The sequence below is a fragment of the Parambassis ranga genome, chromosome 15, assembly GCF_900634625.1.
Source record: "Parambassis ranga chromosome 15, fParRan2.1, whole genome shotgun sequence".
Classification (NCBI taxonomy): domain Eukaryota; kingdom Metazoa; phylum Chordata; class Actinopteri; family Ambassidae; genus Parambassis; species Parambassis ranga.
The window spans coordinates 12,096,219-12,117,778 of NC_041035.1; the positions used below are offsets into that span (position 1 = coordinate 12,096,219).

The 21,560-nt window shown below is 40.1% G+C and overlaps 1 protein-coding gene across 2 annotated transcripts in view; it reads left to right on the plus strand.

Moving 5' to 3' along the window:
• chrm3a (cholinergic receptor, muscarinic 3a) overlaps positions 1–21,560 on the plus strand; it is a 62,836-nt gene that overhangs the window by 17,824 nt on the left and 23,452 nt on the right. For both annotated transcript variants that reach the window (XM_028423231.1, XM_028423232.1), the window contains exon 2: positions 4,701–4,815. The gene's annotated coding sequence lies outside the window, so the exon portion shown is untranslated. The remainder of the gene's footprint in view (positions 1–4,700; positions 4,816–21,560) is intronic.

The window sequence follows — 21,560 nt, forward strand, 5'->3', positions numbered from 1 at the left end:
ATGATCCACCTCTGACAAGATTAAACACTGATTCTGTTGTAGTCTCAAGTCAGTTTGAAACTGTGTAGCATGCTTCTTTCGAACTGTGGTGTAGGATGACATGTGTTCAGATCAGTGATTGTGCTTTTAAAGAGGTTTGTCATGCTGCATTTTTTAGAAGGTCACAAAGACCTGCTCTGCCATCAGTGTTGATATGTCTGAACACAAAGATTGAATGGATCCTAAATTTGTCTTAAAATTGGCTGTGATGGAGACACTGTCTCTGTGTGCAGCTCTTTAGAGAGATAAGTGTTTAACAAATGTGAGAGGGTGCGAATGCTTCGCTTTTGGCAAACGTTCAAGGCCTCTCTGTGTCTTTTTTTTTTTTAGAAAGCTTGCATAAGAATACACAGCAAAAAGCAGTCTTGCAGATGACTTTCAATATTTGTAACTTTCTTGTTTAAAATTGAGCTTTGTTCAGATGTCACTTCAAGAAAAAACATAAAAAGGTTCCTTCATTCAAAGCTTAATTTTTTTTACAAAGATCTTTTAAAGACAAATTCAGAGTTCTAATAAGTTATGGATCGTAGTTAATTTTATCTGGCCTTTATTTTCTGCTGTCTGCTCTCTGCCTCATTTTCATCTTCACCCCATCTCGTTCCTTCCTTTACAGCCTCACAGGCTTTATAGTGGCTGCCTCTCTTCCATCTGTTTCCCAATCAATTTGGTCTCATTTCCTGCCAATTGGTCCACCTCCATGGGCTAAAGCTCATTTAACAGGAAGCATTGCATGTTGAGATCATCAGCTGTAGTTATGGTGATCAGTCCGTGAGAAGCTCTCAGCGTCAGAGAAGTTGGCTTTGGTTTCGTTTGAAGTTTTGGAGTTTGGGAAGACCGCTGTGCGTGTGTGTGTGTGAGGAAGCAGCGGTGTTTTAGCAGATGGCTCACAAATGTACTCATTTTAACAGCGTGAAAGATTAATGAAGACAACGCTGTGTGATTGTGGTCGAGGTTTTGGTGGTTTATTGATCTAGGAGCCTTGTTTCTGTTGATGCACGGAAACACACTTTGTTTGATGTGCCATGACGACTGCTTTTTAGCTACAGGATCACGTGTAAAACAAACTCTCCCCTCCCAGTAATAGGAATATGACTCCTCATTGCTTTATTGCCTCTTTCTTAAACATGGTTAATCCATTATTATGGTATCATCATACCACAAACATGGTGCCTCCCTCTCAGCCATTCAGTATTTATCACTCTGTCTCTCTCTGTTCGAGCTGCTGTCCTTAAAAGCCTCTCTGGAATTCATGTGGCTCTCTGAGAGCAACAAAACAGAAGGCTTACAGAAAAAATCCTCACTGCCCGCACTTTTGTTTCAGAAAGACATAACTATACCTCTCTCTCTCTCTCATACATATATGTCTCAAATTTTAAAGAATGTGCCTGGTTGTTGAATAGCAGAGCAGAGCAGAGAGATGTAAAAACATCTGGTAGGGGCTGGATTCATTAGTATGGAGTCTAAGAAAATGCTAGAATTACATGTGGAAAAGGTTCGCCTTCTACTATGTGTTTGTAAAAGGATCTGTTTCAACCAACCTGGGTGATAAATGAAACCGATGCACATGTGTAGTTCCAAGAATGGCCACTTGAGACTGACTCCAAAATTGCATCAGAGCCCACAGACCCCCGGCATGAAACCTCAGCCTCCTGGGTAAAGGTCGGACCTGCTTTAATGCCACCATCTGCTTCACATCCTTCATTTAAGGAGAGTTTAACATACTGCTCATTTGGAACTCATTAGAAATTCACCTACAGGATTTACCATTATCACCCGAGTACATCAGGACATATTCAAAATATGTTACAAAAGTCGAGTCATTTGATGTGATCCGTGGCTTCCACTGAATGATGAAGCCTTGCCTAAGCGTGCTGTCTTCTTTATTACCAACCAAGAGAATCTGTTTAATTACACACACACAATACAGAGCCATGGTGTCTGTCTGCTGCTCATGAAGTATCCAGTCTTATCAGAGGGAGCAGATGGAGAGCGTCCAAGTGAGAGGCTCATCCTGGCTCCATGTATGTCATAAGAGGATGACCTTGGCTGAATCTCAACTACAGCTTAACCACAAAAAACACACAGTTTCTGTCCTTTTCTGTCTTTCTGTACATGTCTATGATTATGCCTCTCTCTCTCTCTCGCTCACACACACACATAACACACACATGCACGTTGCCTTGCTCCTACACATTCTTGTATGCAGAGTTACAGCTGGAGACAATATAGACTCCTCCACACTATCACTTGATCAGAAAAATTTATAAGACACTCACTGAGGCTCAAAACCTCTCGCAAAGCCCTTACAAGCAGGTGATTAGATACTGAGTCATTTGCAGCATTTACCACAGAATGATGAGGTTTAGATGCTGCCTTTTACCATGGCATTTAATGAAGTTGGAACCCCATTTTTATCATGCCCCAGCAGAACTCGCTGCTCTCAAATCAACCCGACGTTAACCATTTGACTCATAGAACATAAATCCCACAACACATTCATCAAGGGCAGGTTTTTAGGGTCTGCTCAGTTCTCGCTTTTCTGCACTCACAAGGTAGAATAAACACTCAGTGAAAGGTGATATCGACGGCTTTTTCGGCCAATAAATTTGAGGAGCTTTGTGATAAGATTTACGCCGGACTCAAGCTGGGTGAGATAACAGGCTCCGTTTAGGAGGAAGGGAGACGTGAGACTGTGAAAATGTCAGGAGATTCGCACCAGTTTTTATGTTTAATCTGAAGAATCCGGTTCATTGTGTGTTCCTCTTGTGGTTTCTGTGTGTACCGACGGTGCCTGTGTGTTGCAACTTCCAATCAAGTGTGTTGGCTTAAGGAGGACGTACGTAGGCTCATACAGTGTGAGGCTCCTAATATACACACAAGGCCTTTTTTCATTTCGTAATACATACAGAGCTATTTAAGGGCTTTCTAGATGTCTATGTATAGACTACTTTCCCTTTCAGAAAGTGTGACACAAGCAAGTGAATATTTCCTAATGTAAGGTTTACCTCTTAAACTAGAAGTTTTTTACAGTTTGCAGTGACTTCCTGTTTACATAATTGCTCTTTTATTTGTACTTCCTGTGATTATGTTGTTGCAATTACAATAATTAAGCATTTACTTTATTACCTAAGTCATTTTCTAAATCTCACAGCTTCACTTAACCTATATTTTTCAGGTTCTGCAGCATCTATGAGTTTTAAACCAATTTATTAAAAAAATATTCACAGATGTAACAAAAGTTTCTCATGGCTTTCTTTGAAATGAGTGCTTCACAATATCCTCATTTTAGAATAATCTGCTGTCAAACTGAGAACTGAAGCTCATATAATTACTTGACCCTTTATCTGTTACTTTACAGCAGTGCCCTTCACATGTACAGTATAACACATTTCTCTTACAGATTGGTAATGAGCTAGTGTACATTCACATTTTCTATCTGGATAATTACCGTTCCATATTATTGTGGGAAAAGCCCCCCCCCCCTTCATTCATAGGGTATTTCAGATCAAGTCTTGTTAGATATAAAGTGGAAACTTGAAATGGTAATTGTCTCATTCAGTCCTCTTTATGTCTCACTTGAGAACGCCTCTGCAGACTCAGCTAAACTGTGGAGCGGAGAGGCCAAGCCAGGTCGCTGGTATTAGGATGAAGTAGTCCATCTTGTTAGAATTTTTTTTTTTTTTAAAGAAAAAGAACACAATAGTTGCTGATTTGTATTTAAATTCAATGTGCTGCCAGTGAAAATGTCAGTGTTGCTAAAAAAAAAAGGAAGATGTCACGGCCAGAAGAAATGTCACGCAGCTTCCCATTAGAAACGAAATGTTTTCTCCATTGACCTTTGAGGTGTAATTTGTATATGTAACAGAGGAGTAGTGTGTGTGGCCATTTGATTCACAATACTGGAGGCGTAGGTAAATATGTGAATATTAGAATCATCCCTGCCTTGACTGTCACCCTCCTTCACTTCTGAGTCGAGTTACGACTTCCGTTTCTTTAATAACTTTCTTTTTTTTCAGTCTGGGAACTGCTCCATTACTTCTGATTATTTTTAATGGCAAGCTCATTCTTTTATTCATTTTGTCTCTTAAGACTTGAAGACTGTTTTAATGAGCTCTCAGAAGGTCTGCTTCCTTAGCCCCTGGCTAGATCCAGCTATGTGCAGCAGGCAACTCTACTAGACCAAGACTATATAAGGCTTGAACACTTCCCTAGACATGAAGACATGCCATTCTTCCCTTTGACAGAAATTATCCAGTGGGGAATGGTAGCTACATAACTTGAGTAGATCCTTGATTAAAACATATTGCATAAATAAAGCATAAAGTGAGATTTTAACAATGCTGCACATGTCAAGGTACTTTACAGAGGGCAATATGAGCTCTTTGGCAGTTTTAAACATGCAAATAGACACTTAAGTTGCTGAATAACGACCTTTGGGTTTACTTTGAAAGGTGAAGTGTATAATTTCTGAAGGAAAAAAAGCAGTCATTTTGGCTCAAAGTGACTGTAGTGTATTATGTATTGCTGTATAGTATATCCCACCTGTTGAAGCCTGACCTCCAGTGTGCTATATGTATTCCACTTCCTAATTTGGACTCATCATTTTTCTTATTTTTCCCCCTTCCTCCCTCTGCCCTCTTTGCTGCCTGTCTGCCTCCCAGACGCCATGATCCGGCTGGAGGAGGATAATCGCGCACCCCCAGTAGACAGCATGGACACCAAAAGGCACTCCGCTGAAAGGTGACCTCCAGACACTTCACCTCCCCAAAACATTTGGTGAGTTAAGAGTGAGAGAAACCTTCTATTCACCAATGACACCACCTCTCCCCCACAATAGCTCCTCTACAGCAAATCCTCTGAGGTCCTCGATAGCAGAGCACATTATCTTATGTTAAGATTGATAAGTATTGATTTACTCGTTCATCCTTAAACGTTACACATTCTTTTCTGCTGAAGTGGAGATAACCTTCCATGCAGAAAAAAATCTTTATATCTTAATTAAGGGTATTGTCTTTTTCTTTAATGACTGCAGCTGTAGTATCTGAAATTGCCGTTGATAGGATCAGTATGATTTCTACAAAATGTGTTTGTGAAAGGTTTAGTTATGGATCAGGTTTTAAAGACTAAATTGTCTGTTTGTATGTCCACCTATCACACCCTGATATCCTCATTAAGGAAGTGATTACATGGTTGAGCTAAGAAGGAAAGTAGATTTTTGATGCCCAAATGTAACCATGATTAAAAATAAACTGACATCCATAGGCGCACATCAACCCCTACCCCTTGTCTGCATTTATAGGTGTGTAGGTCAGTAACACACTCTACATTTGTTCATCATTCAGTCTGGCCATGACCAGAACATGTGTTGTTATCAGGGTCATTGACATCTGACTTATGTTGACTTTTGTCAGCCTGTACCTGCTGGGACACATGGTAACAGAGCTCACAATTGCTATGATGTGTTTTGATATATAGCAAAAAGAAAGCAGCACAACATTGGTTTTGTATGCACAGTGAATAATGAGATTGTTGGTTATTAACACCCTTTTAACCCCTTAAACCTCTGTTCATTAATAAATGGTACTGCTACTCTCCATGGGAAAAATCATCTTTGATCTTAGTTTGGATGCACATTCCAGGCAGTCTGTTATTAGCATAAGCACAGACCCTTGTAGGGCAGCAGTCCTTAGTGCCTTGGTTGGAAAACCATCTGCAAGTTATTACCTGTGAAAACCAAATATCTGCACATGGAAGACTGAAATCAAAACAGGCAACAAGCAGAGCAACAGTAAGGAAGTAAGGAACATGGAAGCACAATACCAAAGCATTAATACAACGACCACTACAGCCACTTATAATAATAAATGCATAATAATGTGTAATATGATTAGGGACCCAGAGAAAGGGAGAGCCTGGGAAATGGAGCATATGTGCGGTTAGATTGAAACAAGTGGTTTGATTTAAAACAAGAACCCTAGAGATGTAATTGATGGCGAAGTATTAGTGTCATGAGGAGGACTGCAGGCAGTTCCTTAGCAACTGAAATTGATATGTTTGTCACCTCCACAATGGGAGAGGCTGGGATTTTCTGATTGTCTGGTATGATTATACTCGCAGCATCGAGGCCCAGATCTTCTTTGATTTACTTTTACATTTTCATCAAAACATTTGCTAAAACTCGCAGCCCTGTTTGAAAGTTATACATTTTAACCCCTGGGTGTAACTTCTATATGATGGTACTCTCTGCATAGTGCCTTGGGTGAGCGTGGCCTCTTTATAGAAATCGGGCCTTGGATTAGAAGCGATGATTGATATCAGACTCATTTTCATTTGAAAGTAAAAAACTTCAGGCCAAAATCAATGCAATCTATGTAAGTGAAACATACACAGAAAATATTAAAATCAAGCAAACATTAAAGAAAAATCATTAACTGGCCAGAGGCGAGCCTCATTCATCATTAGGGAAATGGTGCATGTGTGCTGTGTAAAGGAGTTCAGTGGGTTTGCGGTTTGTCACCCAGCATACAGTGTGTGTGTGTGTGTGGGTACAACAGCAGGAGTGTTTAAAAGCACTCAGGCAGTGGATAGAATTCAGTCAGCATGCATTTAATTTGGGTGTGCGGTAACAGGGGGCACAGATACAGCAGAGGTACGGACAAACACATTTATGTGTGAGGAAGGTGCAGATAAACCGTTTCTGTCACCTCATTTCATGAAATATGATTACCTGTCTGCTGTAATGTGTTTGTCTCAGCTTTGTTTTGTCTTATCCGTTGTAGCTGTTCAATGTTTAGTGACAGATTGTAATCACCGATTTAAGCTTTGAAATGCGCTAAGGATTTATGTTTATCCGAACTGCATGTGAAGAGGTTGCAGAAGATTGTTTTTAAACAAAGGCATTTATCGATGTTTCAAGTCTGATTATGGAAAGAATTTACAATCTTTACTTTTTTTTCATCATTAACAAACTGCAGAAAACTCCAGAAAACACTTTTATGTCCTAACTTTTAACTACGATCTTGCCTGTACAGGCTCTTTATGACAGGAATTCTCATATTGTCAATGTATTGTTTGACTGATGTGTTATAAAAATGTGCCAGTTAATCCCGAGCACATGCATGTGCTTTGTTTCTGATAACAAAAGGTGAATTACTCGGAGGAAGTACAGTCCAGTGGGACTTCATTAGCCAGTGGCTGTATTATAATTCTTCAAACATTATAAAATCCTAGTTATTATTCAGCTGTAGCTCTCTGTGGCTCATACTTGTGCAATTAAAGAATAATCTTTGACTAACTTAGGAAATCCATTTACATACACATGGATATATACCCACATAATTGGACACACACATTCAATTTCACTAAGCTATAATATCTACACAAAGTTTTGATGAAGACATAGCAGGATTAGGTATATTTAAATTTAATACACTGGAATGTTTCCATGCAGTCTTAAAAAAAAACCCTCAGCTGTGACACATCTTACTCTAGAAAATCAGTGTTTATAGCTACGTATGTACCCTCCTGTGGTTGTAGTGTGTTGTGTTTCATCACATCCACACAAAAACACACACGTGTTAATGTTTCATTTCAGTCCATACTTCTACTGTATAGAGCTGTGTGTGTGTGTCTGTGTGTGTGTTTCAGCTGCTTTAAGGGAAACTTGTGAACTTGAAGAACACAGTGGTGCTTAGATGAGGTGAGGCCCTGTGGGTTTGAAGCCTCTGGGGACAGATTAAAGAAGTCATGGGTGTTAAAGAAAGCAGAAGCACCACAGCTGTGATGGTGCGGCAGACACACAGCTGTGACATTGTGTCAGATGACTTTTACTCAGGGCATAGACGTGCTGTCATGTCAGGACTGGATGCTGTGTCATATCCACTGTTTGCCAAATATGGTTTAGAAGCGTAAACATAAATTTTCACAAACAAAAACCCCCTGTGAGTGTTGTTTTATTTATGTCATGCAAATAGAGTTTAATTGCTGTTGCTAGTCTGCAGTATCCTGTTGTGTTTCCTCAGCCACTGAAGGTTCAGAAGATGGTGGCAAATAATATGTTGCACGTAATGAGTCTAATTTGGTTTACAGCCATGTTGCACAACTCTTCAGCCAAACTGTCTTTCCTGCACTTTAACCAGCTCATCCACTGACCGGCTTTGTCCAAAGGCAGCTTTGGCCTAAATTGCTGCCTCTTTCTGTCAATATGTTGGCTCCACGGTGATGCTGTTTTTCAGTGATGGATTGCTTCTGCCTGGTTGCAACCCATTGGTGTGTACCTGTCCTTTCATAACTGGGTTTTAAAAATGTTATTTCCACTTTGTTGGTGCCATCAGCTTTTACCCTGGCAGCAGTGCACCGAGTTGACTTAATACAGACTTTTTAAGTGTTTTCCTTTACAAAGAAAGCAATAGCCGAGAAGCACCTTGAGGGAATTTATTCAAATTTTGTAGAAATCTTCACTTGAACTCAAGAATGAGCCGACAAAGGTCATACTGACCCGGCGTAAGCACTCAAGAATTCATATTCTAATTTTGACAATATGATTAAAATGCTAAAGGAAGACACTTTATATTCAGGAGGTCAAAGGTCAGGCTCACTTTGACATCATCATTTTCAGCAAAGACATTTTCCTTTTTACTTATCTACATATTATATGAGTCTGGACTGACGTGGTTGTAAATTTTAATCAGGGGCAGAGCCTACAACCACGAGACAGTAATTCAGGTTTATCTCCTATACTTACTGTATGAGACAAGGAAACATACCAGCTTTATCGCCACACATTTATCTAAGATTTGGGAGCTTCAACACACTCAGTTTGTTATAAAACGATGGATAGTACATTAAAGTGCCAAGTCTCAGCTTTAATATGAGTGGATTTATATCAATATTGAAAGAACTTTGTGTGAGATATAGCTCTTTTTGTACATGGAAGTGAGGCACAGCTGTCCAAACAGTCATCTCCACAACCACCCAGAGCAAAAGCAAAACAAAATAAAGGGAGAATATAGGGAGTTGCTAATATTAAGCAAACTTTTTAATGATGAAACAACAAAAAGAAGCAATACTTGTCTCTTCTTTCTCGTCTTCCCTCCCTCTAAATTCCCTGTTTTTATTTTCCCTTCTATTTCAGCTTCCATACATTCCTGCTAGAGACAGTATCCAGATGTATCTCCCAATTTTTCTGCTGTGGCATAAATACATAAATATATTTTTATGCGGCGGTTTCAGTTTGTGCTATTTTCTTATTCTAGCAGTAGACACGTTATTCTGCGGACCTGGAATGCACTGAAATCTGTACATGTTTGCAATATTTAACACACACACAGCCGTGCCCCATCACCTCTCATAAGACACCGCAGGAATTTTAATACCTACACATGGACTGTAACGGCTTCAGCTACAAGTTAGTGATTTTATTTTGTTATGTTTATGCCACTTCAGTTAGTTCTTTACTGGCAACAGATTTTGGGCTTAACTGTGGTGAAAATTTGCCATCAAGATCACAGCGCCCACATTACCATGCATGTTTTAAAGCAGTTTAAAGGCAAGACAGTCAGGACTCTTAAATTTTATTAGCTCGGAATGACTTCATTACACTCAGTGTTGTTTCAGCACTAAAACTTATGGACCAGAACAAGTTCATCTGGTCTCTTATGTAACCTGCAGACTGTGGCTTGTTATTCGAGAGAGAAAGAGGTGGAGATGTTTAGGCGTTATATTTAATTGGTTTCTACCATCATTTTAGAAAATTCTATAGCTAAAGCTAAAAGTTCAAAGGGTTCACTGTCTCCTCTGAACTGAAAACAATATCTGATCTCTATGTGAAGGTTTAATCAAGATGGACACTGCTCCGATATCACATTAGATCAACAGCACAGGTGCGATAAACAGTAAGGGAGTTCAGTTTTACTCCCAGGTCTGAGGATGATAGCGCCAGTCGAAAGGTCGCTCCACAACTCAAACCTACACCTGTCAACACTTTCTTTTTCACTGGTTGTATTTTACGGCCCTCCTCCACCACCTTCCCAGGAAATGCCACTTCTTTTCAAAACTTGTTTTAGGGTGAAATAAAAAAAACACTAAAACATTACCGACGTGTCTGCTCTTAAGATAGCAGCCTGCCATTTAAATTATCTCAAGGTACTGTATCGCTGTGTCTAACAGAGCCTCTAGCCTGGCAGCAGATGCTTAGTCTTGTTAGAAGAAATGTCACAATCTATGCCCGAGGCCTGGAGTAAATGGCAGAACTACACTACAGAAGTTCTTATCTGCTGTGTTTAAACCAAAGTCCCATAGATACTTGAGTTTATAGTTCCATTCTTAATCCCGACAGCTTCATAAATTCAGTGAAGGCAATATACCTAATAAGAAGACAGAAGGAGAAACAAGCATGACTCTCCTCTTCCCACCATAATGTGAATTTCTTGCAGCATCTCTTCAATGAATCATTGAGTGAACACTTGAAAGAGATGCTTGAAAATCCTCTTCCTTTTCTCTTCTGACCTTCTGTCATAGCAGTTTAGTTATTTGGTTTACACAACCCCTCCGGAATTTTTTCCTTTTTTAAAGTCAGTGATAGAAATCTAGGCATGCGTCACAAAGGCGCAGTGATAAATCCATAAATTGTATGTACTGAGCGCTGCGCGTCAGGTCTGTATCATTATAATAAGAAATTGTTACAGCTTCCACCTTTGCTTAGCTACTGATGGACAGTGATGGATTGAGACTTCTGAGGAGCGAGACAAACAGGCATACTCTCCGGTGTTTTATTCACAGAGATCAAACCAAACCAAACACAGGGAATTTCATCTGTTTGACATATAAGTATGGGAGTCAGAGCCAGTAAAGCATCTTCATTATAAGAGCTTTTGACTCATTCTGTCTTTGTCAGTGTTCTGCTCCTCTCTGTGAGAAATTCACCTTCTTTCTCAGCCTTCTCTGAGTATTTCTTAATAAGGTATATTTTCCTTATCTCTAAAAACAGTTCTCTGTCCATTTGTTTCCTGTCACACTGTAGCTACCTGACTCGCTCCCTGGATGTTCATTTTCTCCCCACCCTGCGGGTCTCCCTTCATTTCTCTTCCACTAGGCTATCCATTGTATGCAGGGTGTCATTGAGAAAGCAGTCGTGGTGTGATGCATTGTGTGTGGTATAATTCTCAGATACGGCCTCTGTTTGATAAAGACTGCGTACAGAACAAGGGGACATCTGTCCTGTGGACCTTGTCTCCACTCCTGTGCTGCTCTGAATGGAAATGAGCCAGGCATTGAACTCTCAAAGCAGCTAAAGGGTTTGCAGTTCTATCAGCTCTTTTAACTCCCTTTACAAGAGGATGAGAGTGTTTTATGTAATATTGATGGAGATGTTTGCATATGTTATTCTTATACGTTTTTATCCATCCAGGAATCTCAGTCCTCCTGTGCTTTGCTTTTCTTTTATCTTTCTAAAGCTAACCTTTGATTTGTTTCCAACCAAGCCTCTCTTCCATTTTTAGGGGTCAAGGTGTCCGAAGATCTGAATTGATGATTCTGGCTTTAATTAGTATAGCCTGTTTTAGTGATATCAGCAATTCTTTACAGGCTATGCTAATCTGTGCCAGAATCAGCAATGCAATTGGGACGGATACGTTTCTCCGTGACGTACATGTTAGGCCATTTATTGCACTGTTGTCCATTCCTTTAACCTCTCTTTAATATTTATGGCTGGGTTTGTGTCGGTGCTTTGAAATATAGTAAAGCAACAAAAATATCTCCTCAAGACAGGTGGATATTGATGGAGACCTTCTGCCGAGGTTCATCTCTGCACACAGCATATCATTTGTAATGACCTGACTGAAGAAAAAAAATACCAGGTGTCCTATAGGGTGCTGCAAACAAGTGGCCTTTTCTGAGGCAGCCAGTGGGCAACAGCTTGATGGGTATAAATGTCAAAGACGGTGTCAGTATCTCAACCTCCTTGTTGGAAAAGGCTGGTGTGAAAAAAATACAGCTTCTCCTGGTGTTTTTCTATTAACCTGGTATGTTAGAGGTGCCTAACCTGTAGACACTTAATTTAACAGCATGCCAGTCTTTTAAAAAAGCCATTATCCCTGCAGAATCCCATGTGACCTATATAATGATAAATGTATAATGCTGTGGGGACTGTTCTCTATGGAATGTTATAGGAAGCTAAACTTTATCAGTTTATCATCTGTATGTTTGAGTTTAACTTTAGACCAAATGGGTTAATTGGAGCAGTGGTTGTTCAGTTACAGCTGATTAGGCCAAACAGAATGTTGTTCACAGTGCCAGCCAGTGGAAATTAGCTAATTAAAGTTAACTGGGGTTTGTATTATTAGGGATTTAAAGACTGACTTGTTAGTCCTGAAAGTCGAGCTGGATTTTTTCATGCGTATAGCTCACTGATAAATGCTGTGGAACTGTGAGAATATTCTGCTACAGGGTGGAACACACCGTGCAGTATTGACACACAGGTAAAGCGCCTGTAAATGAGGGCTCGGAGGAACTGGCATTATGCTGTGGCCTTTGATTGGCAGGGGAGCAAATGGCACCAGCAGCTGGAGGCACTCGGATCAGGCCCTGAAAAATAAAATGCACGAACACACACCAATATACATAAACACACAAACACAGGCACTTATGCACACACACACACACACACACGAGAACAACTGGCCTCATCCTCAACCCTGCAGCCCTTCGTGCTTTGTCTGGCTCCGAGCAGAAACATCCATCCACATGCACGAGCTTCACTTTGAAGCAGCTGAGAGAGGAAATGTGCTCTCAGTAACATAATCACCTCTGGAGGTTTTCTCATGTAAATATAATGTTTTAAATAATTTGCCATTAGTCATTATTTATGTTTACACAAGCAGTAATTAGTTCTACACTCTCTCTGCCATGTCTCCCACACAATTGACTCTACACTATTTGCAACATGCTTGGAGATTGATTTTTGTATTTGTCTGCTGTGTCATGTTATCTACATTTTGTTGACGAATGAGCTGTCTTTCTGGCAATTAACTTGCACGTTCAAAATTCCATCCATCATGTCCAGCTGCATTTACAAGCCCAATGCGGTCGTTTAAATCAAGACTGACAAAGCAATGGACTTCACAGAAAGCCATTGATTGCATTACTCCATCTCCTTACATCAGTGTAGACCTTATAAAGTTAATGCTTCCACTTATCTCTTCCCCGGTCGGGCATTTATACCCATCTCTCTCAGTTGTCTCATCAGTGGCAATAATGTTCTAATTTTTTCTGGGTAATTGTATTAATGTTACTTTGGAACAAATCAATAGTTTTTTTTCTCATGCACATGCTCACATGTCTTGAATATTAACTAAAAGCAATTCTGTATAATGTGTCTAAAATTCCTTTTAGTTGTGTAATAGCTAATGTGTACTGACATTTTTGATTTTGAATAATTATTTCCCTTCTCAGTGTGTCACTGTTTAACCTTGCTGATAAAACCCCAGATGCCCATCGGAGAGAGAGAGAGAGAGAGAGAGATGCACTGACTGGTGAGGTCACCTCTCCACAATGTTATACACCAGAGCACCAGGCCCCTCCATTTAGCAAAGTAATTCAACTCATTACCTCTCTCTCTCACTCTCTCTCTCTCTCTCTCTCTCTCTCTCTCTCTTCCTCCTTCTTTCTCCAAACTGTATGCATGGTGTTAGTGTTATGCCTGAGCTGCTATAGGCTCTTAAGCTGCCTTGGTTTATGAGGTGCCTGCTATGTGTGTGGGTGCATGAGCGATCACACTAGCTGAGTATCTCTTCCAATGTCTCCAAACACTGATAAGAGACATTTTCTCCATTTTATTTCATAGCTTGACACAAATATATATAAATAAATAAACAGACTATAATGCTTCAATTTGCACTTTTCGTTTTCTGAGAACATATTGTATGACAAGTAATTGGAATTCCAGTAATTTGTGGTGGCAAGACAAAATAAACATAGTGGAGATGGAGGAGATGGGTTCTGCAGTATGCACAGGTTTTGGCCTCCTGTGTGTTTGACAGCTAGAAAGTATTGTTGATGTAATTGTAAAATTGGAATTTGTGGGGAATCTGTGCGCTGAATATGACACTGACAGTATTTCAACAACATTACTGTTGTGGATATTTGTAATGTTGCGTTGATTTCTCCCTTTATACCAGGTGAATGAGGTTATTGTGATTCACTGAGCAGAACATGTTGATGGCAAGGTTGGGTTTCTGTTTGCATCAGTGTGATTCAAGGTACTTGTTCAGATGGTTAACTGAAATGTTTAATAATTTAGCCTCAAGAGGATTATCAGATAGCTTTGTGCTCTCCTGTGGTTGTATGACTGATGCATGCATGTAAATGACACCAGTTTATGTGGGACTGGCACCATGTTGCCCAGCATGCCCTTACACACAAACGCCAAAACTGGTCAATTCTATGATCACAGTTGGCCAGATGGAACAAGAAAGCAGTCTGGCCTGATGTGACAATAGGCCTGATGTTACAGAGGCTGACAAAAGTTCACACATAGAGTGGAGGGATGGATGGGTGCTACAGCATCGATCTAGACTCTCACCCTTTGGGGTTGAGGTTTGCATCCACTTTGCTTCAGGACCCATCATAAAGATGTTTCGCTGCTGCTTTTACATGCAGTTAAGCATTAATCTGCTTGGTTTAAATTACAGAAACAGTGTTTTCATATTTTATAAGGCAAATAATTATATTAAATATCAAAAAATATCAGATAACAGATAAATAATAGATTTTCAGTATAAATAAAAACATGATATAATCTTAAGGTTTTCTCCGCACAGCAAATTCAGTCCATGAATTAATACTTTCACTTCCCATGTCTTTCTCTTGGCAGGTTACGCAATCAATCTGTTGAAGTCTTTATCCTGAATTTATATGGTCTGTGAGACTCTTGTCAGTTTCAGGCTTTAATGCACTTTCTCTTCTAATGTACAATTTCTTGTTCATTTCTTTGAACATTCAAGCCTCACTGCCTCTTGTCCATCAGCTAAGATAACTGCGAGTGTGATTTGTGTGGTGTAATAATGGTCATGGCCATTTCCTCTCTGAATTATTGGAGCCAAGAATATCACCCTGTCCTGCAATTGATGACACTCCATTGATTCAAACCATCCCACCAACTGGTGGGGGGGGATCTCTCTTTTTCCTCCCCTGGGGTTAGTCACAGATTTCCTTAGTTTGATGCTCTTAGTTTAAACTTCTCTCCAGGGACAAAACCAGCAGAGCCTGACCAATGTATTAACCTTAACAGGCCCTAAATCACTCAACACTGATTTAGAGGCAACTGCTGCTGGGTTTATTTGCTAACACTAACATTGTGTTAGGTGTTAAAGTTTTTATGCCCAGTCAAACATGTCTGCTTTCCACCCAGTGAAGCTGAGGTCAGTTCAAGCTGGCTGAGGTCTGAATATTCATGATCATTATAAAGTATACTTATGATCAGATAAAAAATTCCCTTTTCTACTGGAATTCAACTAATTTAAAGCACCCATATCATATAATTAGACAGTCAAGATTTAAACAGTAGTATGGATTATTTCACATCCTAGTGGATTTCAGGAAAAAGGCTGAGACCAGTCATTACACTAGATATCTCATCATATCTCTCCTGACTTTGAGAAATGGCAGCAGGTAAAAAAAAATCATTATTCTCCACAAGTTCTTCTGGCTCTCTCTCTCTCTCTCTCTCACACTCTGTTCCTCTTCTGTTTTATTCCTCATTCCCGTCTTTGCACAGGGCACTATACACCCTGTATTCTCCAGAAATAACCTTACAGATGCACTTGCATCCACAATTGAGCACTCACATGGCTGGCAGATGGCACAGAAAGCCTTCCATCAGCATTATAGGGCCAGAGAGTGTGTTATTGGTCAGTATCCAAACCTGCAGTGTGAGGCATAAGTGAAGGCTATAGAGAGAAAGTAAGAAACCCTCAAATGTATGGAAGCTGATATAGGAAAGGGTGGAGAAGAGCATGCAATGCTATAAATCTGTTATCCTCCTAAAGTTAAGGCTTGAAAGTTTTACCTTAAATGAACCCCAAATAGATTCTCCTCACCTCCATGACCTTTATGATGGGTCGATCTATGCATGCTGTGAGAGGTTATGATTGCACGGGCCTCATGCAGGTATAAAATGTAAAGACAAGAAATATTCAGATTGTGCTTGCATGCAAAAAGAACATTTTATCGTCATTGTGTTTGCCCTTTACTCAAAACCACAAGATTTTGCAGAAAAAACCTACGATATTTTCACACGTCTGATTGGATAATAATGCACCTTCTGAGCCAGGAGTAAGTACAAAAGGTCCCTCCCTGACAGCAGAGATGCCAAGTATTTTTCCTGTTATAATCAAATGACACAACACATGATAATATAACACTGATGATAACTTTTCCCCCACCGCTTGTATTTCAGGCATGGCTACATGTAAAAATAAAAAGATGAATTGAGAATTTAGAAGGCTGCGTAACATCTATAATAAATAAAAATCTGATTTGCAGTTGAGAGGAGTTATGACTCACAGCTGACAAACTAGCTGGACATCCGCACATCTGCTGAGTTTCCCTGCTTTAGGAAATGAATTCCCCATTGATCATGTTGTGCTCTAAGCGAACAGAAGGTCAGTGTTTGCCTTCATTTCCTTAAGCTTAATTTGCTGACCTTTCAACACATTTTATCTGTAATGATAAGACGTCTGTGTTGCTCCTTTTTAGCTATAAATGGAAGTGAAATGCCGTGATGAATTACTTGTAGCTCGGGAGCAAGAAGAATTCGCTTTACAAATGTAGGTTCACCATTTCTTTTCTTTTAAGCCCACAAGAGCAAATCACAGTTTCACAATGCAATTCATCCCACTTGCTATCAATGAAACAAGCCGTACGACTAACTGGCTAATGGATTTCTGTGTTGATTTCCTGCCTACAGGTTGCATTGCTTTTGTCTTTGCATTCTCCACACAAGAGATCTCTGCGAGATTGGAAATCCCTTTTTTTCACTGAGAGCAGCACCAATGAATAGTGTCAAGCTGATTCTGCAGCCGCACCTGTCGCTGATGGAGACAAAAGCTGAGACAATGAGGTTTGATCTGATGTGAATTCAGATAGTCACCTCTGCATGTAGCCATTGACAGAGAATCGTGCTAGTAACAAGATGTTAATGACTTGACTAGGATGACAGAGTGGCAGCGAGCCAGCTGAACCTCACTTATGAATTTGTCCTTGTGAAGACGCAGCAGAGAGGAATACGAATGACAAATATTTCTCAGTATTTCACGCTTGGCCTGTGATGTTATATGCTAATGCAGATGAAGTTTCAACCTGGGCTTGTATTACTGTTATTACATATTACATATTTATAGCAGTAATTTCTTTTCAGCAGGCCTGACATCAAGTGCACAGTAGTTGTTGTAGGTATATGTTATATTATTTCTTGTGATGGGATATAATAGTGTCAGGGCAACTACAGACAAGAGCAGAAGTTATTAAAAAATGGTGGGATTTCACTTCTCTGGGAGAAGGAGAATAAAAGGCAGCAGAATGGACGATGTGGAGAAAGAAGTTGAGAGGCTGAGATTGATGATGGTAAAATTAAAAAAAACACTGGAAGCGAAAAAAGCGAAGGGTGATAAAAGAAGAGAGTGTGTGGGCTCTTAAGGAGAGAGTGAGAATACATGACTGTTGGAGGACGTGCAGCTGTCTCCTGTCCGAGCTACTGCTGCAGTCCGTCTCACTAATTGATAAAGCATGCATATTTAATAAAAATCTATGGCCGTCATCGGTCTTTTAGTTATAGCAGTTTTGGTGACAGAAGCTCTTTGGGTGGAAGGAAAAATGATGCAAATAATGGAATCCTAGTTAGCCGCTGCACATCTGCTGGGGATTAATTGGACAGTTGCAGCTCCACATCTTTGCAGTGTGATGTGTGTGACAGGTCCATTTCACTGACACACACACACACACTCAAAGTGGAGGTCAGATCCTTCCACGTCATGCATAAGCTGGCAAAATACAAAATACAGAGCGTGACATTTTACATAATGCTGCCAGAATTCAAATGAGAATGAATGACCACAAGTTTCAGCCATCTGCTTGTAGTTTACGCTGTCACTTTACCTTGATTGTTTGAATGTCACACACAGTTGGCTTTGCTCACTTTTTATATTGATTTCAGGCATAAATTTGTTTGTTATTGTTTATCTTTTTTTTTTTCAATCTCACAGGATTCTAACAGAAGCCACAATTCTGCTCACTGTTTGGGTGGCCAGGACTTGGCATAACACAGACGTGACTTAGCCAAGACATGTTTCATAACAAACTAAGGCTCTCTCTACGATCAGTAAATGTCTCCATAGTCTGCACACATTGTGATCTGTTACATAGCAGAGTCACTCCGTGTTCTAACACAATCACAGCACGGGGACAGTAGTTTAATAACCAACACCTGACCTAGTTGCCAAAAATAGAATGTCATTTGTTTGTTCCCAAACTTAATACAGATCACATGCGTGCTGTGTAACATCACTAAATTCAATTCCCAAGTGGGTGAGTGGAGGAGAAGGTCATAAAATATGTCCTTACACATACAGGCCGGAAAACTGACTTCCAAATGGCTCCGTGGATAATTTAAGGTTCACAGCAATAAACGTCTCACATGGCAGTATTTCATTAGTCGAGGCGCTCGGGATATAAAATGCTTGCTTGATTCTGTTGTCTCACCTCCCACAGTTAGGACTCTATTTCATCCCTCACATGAAACGTTATCTAAGCTTGTCTTCAGTGCCTTAAATGCATGTTCACCAAACGCTGATATGATGAGGAATCAGCAAATATATAAGCCACCACTAGCTTGCAGAGCACAGACATAAAATGACATGTGGAGTGATATAAGTGGTATTCTTCTTAATACAGGCAGCTTTGCAGGGATGACCGCTGTGTCCACAGAGGAAGTCTGGATTTCTTAAAGCATATCCACTTTTTTAAAAGTAGCTTTCATTCGCATGGCTTTAGTCTCCATCTGAATTTGAAGTGACACCATGCTGTGAAGGCTGGCTCTCTGTTGGAACAACCCTCCCTTGTTCTTCTTGAGTGACTGAGATTGCAGCGTGTTAGCCACTTAGCTGTCACTCTCAGTAAGATTACCTGTATGCCAAACTCCCGAGGACAGCTAAAAAGTTCCCCATCACGGAAATGTCTGCAGGTATACGGGTGTAACTCTGAGCTGCAAGTAAGCCTGTCTGCTTATTGTGCAGCTCCCTGCTATTTGAAAAGGATGCTGTTAGGTTTATTGGCATGTGCCTGGTTTGATTGATGCCGGTGGTAGCTACACTTGGAAGGCTTCATGCTTGTCATTCTTCATTCATTCTTACGGTGTCTTCTCTGCCTGTGGTGCTTTTCATGGCAAACGATAACTGACAGTGTGATTTAGGCCGATTATTACGTATAGAGTATACATGTTGTATTTGTCTAGTTAAATTAGAGCCTTGTGCTTCATTTTATAAGACTGCTACAGTTTTAATCGATACACTCACTCTGTCAGGATTTGTAATAAGTTGATTATCATTTTGAAGTGTTCTTGCTGAAGCCTGTGTAATGTCAAGTGAGGACTCATCATGCATTTTGATGTGAACCGCTTGTCATTCAACCGAGCTGGCAGGGGCTTTATAGACTATTCAAATGAACACCTTCACTTACTAATTAGCCCACAAAAGACATGGTAATTCTGATATCATCCCCTGTAGTCCCCTTTAGTATAATTATACTAAAAATAATATACTATAATGGCTAATTATTTGTATGGTAAAATGTGTGCCATGCATATTGTGTCTGATTATGGCTCAAACATAAACACCTTTTTTCGTTCATTTCTCTTCTTACTTCAAAGACAAACACCTCCATGATCCAATCAAGACTTTTCCCCCCTCTTTCATTTTGAATTTCTCAGAATGTCAGCTTTAAAATGAGTTTCAGGGGCAGTGATTACAGAAAGCAGAAGTTGAAGGCACGACTCGTTTGCCTGACGTGAGTCTCACAGTTCTATTATTCAAGTTCTGCCTCCATCATTATTAGGAGTAGAACAGGGGAATAAAGAGAGCATTCCATTTATTAGATGGTAGAGTCAGGGACTTCTCATTATAATGCATCTTAGGGAGCAGTGCTCAATAACTTTTAAGAGTTAGGTGCCTGTGTTTGAAAAAGGGTCGGTTTTCAGATAATGATACTCAATAAAAGAAACAAGTAGCTGCTGGAAATGTGTTTGACTGGTTTCTATGCCCAGTTGCTGTGTCTGTCAGGCTTTCTGTTATCACACAGACCACATGTGGTTTTAAATGATGAAGGCTGGCAACAGGAAAGCAACATTAGTGATGGGATTTCTCAACCAGTGTTTATGTAGCTATACATTTGAATAAGAAAGTAAACATTAAGACTTACACATAAGACAAAGTGTACCAGGCTGTAAGTTTTTTTCTGCTTTAGGCAGTTTATATCAACATAACACGGTGACTTATTGAAACATTCATGAATCAGGCATGTTTTAGGACACATATCTCTTACTCTTGGCTATGTTCCATTCATGAACTTATGAACAAAGGCTTAGCGAAGCTGGTGTCATATTGATGAAGATGTTGGTATTTATATGCTGGTATTTTCTCCATTTGCATGTTTTGAGCTCTTTGAGCCACCATACTTTTGGGAGGGGTGCTCACCTAAGTGTTTGGCAAATCTCATATCAACAACATGACAGGAGGCGTAAACTTCAGTGTTGTGTAGCTGCTGTTAAACAACATGCTCTTTAGACTCAAGTTACACATAGTTGGCTGGACATGCACCGTGTTGTCCAGCAAATGCATTTTGCAGTTTTTTGCTATAATTCATGGCACTGAATTCTGGCAGCAATTGAAAAGCAAGGGGACGCTGACATTTTGCTGAATGCAGTTGAAAGTCCAAAACAACTAAATCCTACTCAGATCCTGTGCCGCATTTAACTTCTCATCTCTGGGTCTCTGAGTGGTCATATGTTACCATCACTCTGCACTGAAAAGGACAGAGCGGTGTATTCAGGTGGAACTGACTGTAATTAGACCGTAGAGAGAGAAATGATGGACACGCAAAGCAGTCACAGACAATTTAGCCCAGAACAAGAAGACACACTCCCGGCCTTTTCCGCACCAGCACTCCCACCCTGCTCTGCAGCTCCCACAACTCCGCTAGCTCAGCCAAATGTTACAGGCACATAATCACCTCACTCTATTATAGGTCATAACCAGTTTTTATGTGCCGATATTTTTCCTCTTTCCTTGACCTGCGTTTTCTCTCCTCTCACATCCTAATGTCATGCCTCGTTACCTGCTTGTGTTTTTCCTGGCGTCATCTTTTTTTCCAGGCGTTTCTCTCCTCAGCTGCTGCAACCTGTTTGCACATTTTATTTAGATTACGTGTTTTCGTCTTGCTCTGTGTCTCTGTTTTTTTTTTTCACTTGCTGCCAT